The sequence below is a fragment of the Mus pahari genome, chromosome 9 (assembly GCF_900095145.1).
Source record: "Mus pahari chromosome 9, PAHARI_EIJ_v1.1, whole genome shotgun sequence".
Lineage (NCBI taxonomy): Eukaryota > Metazoa > Chordata > Mammalia > Rodentia > Muridae > Mus > Mus pahari.
This window is the reverse complement of record NC_034598.1, coordinates 32,696,546-32,703,106: the sequence shown is the minus strand read 5'-3', so window position 1 is coordinate 32,703,106 and position 6,561 is coordinate 32,696,546.

Genomic DNA, 6,561 nt, shown 5'->3' with positions numbered 1-6,561 from the left:
GCATGCCTGGAACCCCAGCAGCGGGGTCGCGGGGGCTACCTATCCAGTGGCCTAGCCTACTTGGCAAGTTGCAGGGCAATGATACACCCTGTATCAACAAATAAAGATAAGGATTGCACCTGAGGATGACACCTCTCACTCCCATACAAATGCACACCCGTCCAGCCATAACCCATGCACACAACCATCGGTTGGATTATTCGACAGTTCTCTTTACCTCTTCATACTCAAGGCTCAGAAATTGAAGTCTCTCTTCCCCTATCACCCGTTCCGTACGTATGTGGAGCTGGATAGCAACCCAAGGCTGTACTGATGTTAGGCAAAGGATCTACCACAGAGCTACCTCCCCGCTTCCTCTCCCCCTTTATAACTATTACTAGAGAGGAGAGGAATTCAACATCCGAGCAATGCACACCTGAGACATCTCGGCCTCGGTTTCTCTTTATTCCTCTGTGACTGTCTTCACTTCTCTAGAACATTCCCCCAATAATTCAACCATCTCTTCGGGGAGCAGAGTCCAGAATGCACTTTGAGAAAGGCAAAGCCGTAGATTCCAGACTCGTTATCTTGTGTCCATTTACCAGTGGCGCCATATTGTATTATGTTTAATAAAAATGAATCACACCAATTGCACGCTATTGTCCTCCGGGAAGGCGTAAGTCAGCAAGTGAAGCCAGCTCCCCAGGTTCTCTCCTCCCCCCATCCCTGCCCCCAGTGGTGAGGAGACGGCTCAGGTGTCACCATCTTGATTGGCTTCCCTCACTCTCTCTGAGCCCTAAGATCTCTGTCTCTTCACCCACAGGCCTGGTGTGGTGCTTTGAACAGGAATGGCCCCCACAGACTTCTGTGTTTGAATGCTTGGCCATAGGGAGTGACACTATTAAAACATGTGGCCTTGTTGGAGAAAGTATGTCAAGGTAGAGGTGGGCTTTGAGCTCTAAGAAGCTCAAGTCTGGCCAGTGGGACACAGTCGCCTTCTTCTGCCTGTGGATCAAGATGGAGAACTCTCAGCTCCTCTCCAGCTTCATGCCTGCCTGGATGCTGCCATGCTTTGCGTCATGATGATAATGGAGTGAACCTCTGAACCTGACTAAATGCCCTCCTTTAAAGTCCTAAGGAACACACCTGCTGGCCATACTCCAGAGCCTAGAGTCAGAGCGGTGAAGCACAAGAGACGGATTTTCTTTTGTTGTTTTTTTGTTTTGTTTTGTGTTGTTTTTGTTTGTTTGTTTTTCGAGACAGGGTTTCTCTGTATAGCCCTNAAATCCGCCTGCCTCTGCCTCCCGAGTGCTGGGATTAAAGGCGTGCGCCACAACGCCCGGCTCCAGATTTTCTTTTACTGCGATATTCAGCTGGACGTCCCCAAACACATTCACATTAAATTCGGTGGAAAATACAGATTCCCAGCCCATCTGCTCCCATGCATCAAGTCCTCGGAGTCAGCACTGCCCCTGCCCAGAGTGGGGCACTGGTTACACCTGATGAGCTACTTTGACTCATCACCATGCCTCAGGACCCTCGGGTTACATCAGGAGTCACACTCTGTGTACACTTTACCGGTTGGGGCAAATTCACAGTGCATGTTTCTCTACTGCGACACCATTAAAGAGTATTTTCAGTACCTAGGGGCGCCCTGCTCTGGCTATTCATCCGTTGCTCTAGTGCACCGCAGCCGCCAACTTTTAACTCTTGACAGTCTTATTTCTCCCCCAGTCTCGTGGTTGGACTCACAGATCACGTGGTCTTGTCAGAGTGGCTCCTTTCGCTTAGATCCGTGCTGCAGCTTTCCTCCATATGTTACTGCCTTTATGGCTCTTTGCTTTCCACGGCCGCTGTCCTCCTGTCTGAGTTGATCACGGTTTGTTTATTCATTCCCCTGCTAAAGAACATCAAGTTAGCTTATTCGTTACAAAAACAAACAAACAAACAAAAAACACAAGGATAAGAGTAGTAGAGAAAAGCGAACTAATGCTTCATGAGTTGAGAGCAGCCGGACTCACTCATGGGCGGCGGCCTTAGTGTTCACCCGGTTCATTGCATTCTCAGCCAATGAGCTTCCGGCTCACCTAGCCGCTCTTGGCCCTGTGGAAGGCTTCTCCTGGGTCTTCTGCCTGAAAGACAATGCCGGTCAGAAGCTAGGTAAGCACTAAAAGGATCTGAGCTCTAAACCGAGATGTCAGCTCTGTATAAATGATGCTCCTAGGGACGCCAGCATGCTAAGAGACGGACCAGGGCTTGTAATGTGGAAATACTGCTGCAGAGGTCACTGTGAAAGATCAGCTACAAAATTTGGGTGCGGAAGCCCCCAGATCATCAAGGAAGGTTCTGACTGATTTATCTCAATTATTAAGACTTCTATACATCCAAATTTGGCATACTTCATTTTATATAAATGTTTAAGTATGCATATACATGAGTATTATGTGTATACAAATATGTATATACATGTGTATTATATGCACACTGTACATATAAGTATTATATACATATATTGTATTATGTTTAATTAAATACATACAAATGTATACACTTTTCTTTTACTACTTTTACTTTTTACAGTCCAGACATTGCCCCCCTCCCAGTCTGCCCTCTTACCTTTCCTCATCCCATTCCTCCACCCTCACTTCCCCCGACCCCATCCCACGTCTCCAAGAGCATGTTCCCCCTTCCCCACCAGGCCTCTCCACTCCCTGGACCCTCAAGTCTCTTGAGAGTTAGGCTTGTCTTCTCCTAATGAGGCCAGACCAGGCAGTCCTCTGCTATATATGTGTCGGGGTACCTCGGACCAGCTCATGTATGCTGCCTGGTTGGTGGCTCAGTGTCTAAGAGATCTCAGGGGTCTGTGTTAATTGAGACCCCTATGGGATCTACCTCCTCCTCAGCTTCTTCCAGCCTTTCCCTAATTCAACCACAGGGGTCCCCAACTTCAGTCCAATGGCTGGGTGTAAGTACCTGCATCTGCCTCAGTCAGCTGTTTGTGGGCCTCTCGGAGGGCAGCCGTGTTAGGCTCCTGTCTGTAATCACACCATAGCATCAGTAATAGTGTCAGACCTTGGAGCCTCCAAATGTGTTCACTTTTAAAGGAACAATTACCAAAGTCTTATTTCATGGATACCACTGGTTCTTAGCTGGGGGTATTAGCATAGGGACGTCGGTAACAGATGGAGATACATACAATTCTGTAGTCTGGCTAGGGGGAGAAGCTTGTGCTATTGTTATAGAGCCAAGGGATGAGAGTATTGTTAGATATCCTACAACATACAGAACAACACCAACAAGAATGGATTTGCTAACCCCAAGCACCAAGTGTCATAGTGGAGAAAGCCTACTGTGTGTTAGCTGCTATAGAGTAAGGCCTACTATGTGCAGGCTGCTGGAGAGTTGCTATCTGAATGAGATGTCATCCATGCCAGTGAAACTCCTGGGCCACCTTCAGAGCAAAGGGGCTGAGGTATGGGGGATTCTGCATTTCTGGTATACCCTTAAGCTTGATTTTGAGATATTTAAATTGCTTTTTAAAGCAACCCATTGAATAAAAGAAAGAGGCTTTATATAGTTCATCTATGTTTTTCTATTTTGGAAATGGAAGCCATGATTAAAATTGGCATTTTTGAAACTCTAATTGCTAGTTACTGCTTTGCTGCAGGAAAGAAATATTTCCCAGATCAGCCAGATGGGAAGTCTCAAGATAAGAAATTATAAGCCAGCATTCATATTCCAACCAGAAGAAAGATTGTTTATCCATTTTTAATTCTGCTTAAGTAGTAATACATTTCTTTAATTGATTCATAAACGGCTATTAATTGACTGACTAATTTTCTAACGCTAGGCTTAATCTCCCAAATCCTATTAGATGGTGAATAAGTGAGGCTGAGTTTTATGAAATGGAAGGTCTACTACGCATTAAGGTCGTCATAGGCTGATGGGAACGGACAGGGTTTGGCCACCACAAATGGTCCTCCAGTAGTCATACAAAACTTAAAATAGCCTGTAGAAACTTAAAATGTCCACTTTCAAAACTCATTTCTGACTGAAATATAGTTTAGTGTTTTGGTTCACGTGTCAAAGACCAGAGCAATACAAAAGCCTTCAAGGCAAGTGCGAGGGACTGAGCTGCCCTTTGCTGGTAACACCTCCACCTACACTACCCTCTACTCTTTCCTCTTCTGCTGCTCCCAAAGCAAGGGCAGGAATGGCTGAAAACACACACAGGAGAAGTCTCTGAGAGAAGGTCACAATGGTTTCTTTGGTTACCTGTGAGCCTGCGGAACCTCCTCTCTTCCCGATGCTCTTGCCTATTGCTCCGGATGTAAGGAACATTCAGACAGGAAGAAAGGCTCTGTTCCAGGGGACCTCATCTCACAAACAAGCAAGCAAGGAAGTTTTCTTTTATTCAAGTCTCCTGAAAGCTACTCGGAAACAACTACAAATGGAGGTACATCTCTTGCTACTTGCTTGCATTTGACAAATAAAGCAATCATGGAAATCATGGAGCATGCACTGCTTCTAAAAGCCCTATTTGTTTGACATAATACAGCAGCGGGACGGCTGGGCAAATAAATGGCATTACTTAACATAATCACTTAATGTTGTGCAACCAACATCGGGTCTCATTGCTTTCTCACTTGCAAAGAATTCGATGATAATAAAGTTGATTGTTAGTGTGAAGATATAAATTGTTCAGTAGTTAAAGTTGTTAATGATGGCTAAAGAGCACAAAGAAGGGAAAACAGGGCTTTAGCAGCCCAAATTCATTGCTAATTGCCTGTGCATTCATCGAGGGCTGACCGGGGCTAATTATCTAATTAAACTGAAGGCTGCTGGCTTAGAGGCATCCACGGTGCTGGGACGCTGGCTGTCAATTACCCCAGCACGTCTTCTTGAAATGTGTAGTTAACTCAAGGCATGTTTTGCTTTTCTCAACAGCAATACGTGGCATTCTGATTGCATGATAATTTGTGCTTAGAAGGAAAAAAATTGTTTTTTTTTTTCTCTTTTGAAAAAGACGCTGTGGAAACTTAGAATGAGAAATGCTTTCAACAGGAGCTCATGTCCATTCTGCTCCATGATCTATATTCCAGAAAAGCCAATACAATCCACAACAACTAAAACAGTACAACAGACACGCAGAAGAGAAATCAGATCATCATTGTATGCATGTGGCTGAATGTCTCTTGCATGTTACTTAAAAAAAAAAAAATACAGTTAAAAATGTCTTTTGTAGCGCTCCATAGTGGTTCACAGTATGAAAACGCATTACTTAATGTCATTTAACCCCATTTTTAAAGAAAAAAAAATCTGGAAGGAGAGTGTGAACTTGCCCAGCTTTTTTGCAGGCTCCTCACTTCCAAACTGTACTGTGATGTCTCACAGTTGCTCTATGATAACACATCAGGGCCACTGTTGACAAGGTCGCTTTTCCATAAGAAGGCCTGGAATGGCGCTTCACCTGGAGACTGGAGTGAACACTCCAACAAGCCTGTGGTGGATCGTGAGCACACATGACCACTTCTCAGACTGGGCAGGACCATGCACTGCATGTGCATGCCTAACTAGTTGAGCCCAAAATGTGTTTAAAAAATTAAATGACTACTAAGTTCAATAAAAATTGCCCAAGGGTCCACCAAACCCCTGGCAGTTCTGGCCATAAAAGACACTGAGCAAGAGCATGGCAGTGCTCCCCTGTGGCGCCCCTTCCACGCTCAGTACCTCTGTCGCATCGTTCCTTAACAAATGCACACTTACTCTTTGTGTTCCTTTTCCAAATTTTCTTTCTGGGGAATGTCAATGAACGTGGAAGCCAGAAGCTCGGGGTGGCATTCGTGACCAATGATTGTTGGAGAGCCCACCTTTCAGAGTTAAGTTCCCCCAAAGCTGGGAAAGGTGACTCTCTCAAAATACCCACAAGATTATCTCGGAAAGAAACACATGCAATAACGTAATGATTTAAGTCTTCCAAATGCACTAAATGTATTTTTAAGGTGAATTATGAAGGATGAGGACACACACACAGAGGAGGAGGTAGGGGTAGTCAGACCCTGTCTAGGGAAGAACTTTCGATTTCAGAATGCTTAGAGAATTAGATTACATCCTGCTCTCTTATTCCAAGGGAATCAGATCCTAAGTGCACAGTCCGTGACCTTGCATCCTTCGGGGAAGGTCACCTCCACAGAAAGCACAGCTTTATTCTAAGGAGCACTTCCCAGCTTCACCTCCTCCCAGCCCAGGCTCTGCTCACCTGCAAGCTCGCAGAACCCAGGAACCCTTGCCTGCCCTTTCACAGTCACCATTCAGGCAGGGGCCAGCAGCTAACACACAGAGATTTCCTGACAGAGAGGAAAGCCAGTGTTTCCTTTCACTGCCTCTTAAAGCTGAACATCAAATGTTTCGCCACTTGTGTTTAGAATCCGTTAATTAAAATAAATAGAAAGTTAAAAAAAAAAAAAAAACTCAACTTCAGCCAGGAGGAAAAGGACAGATGGGAAAGCGGAGGAGGTGGAGATGGCTGATGTCTTCTTGGGGGGGAAGAAAAACAAAAAGCATGGAGGGGGGCTGAGTATT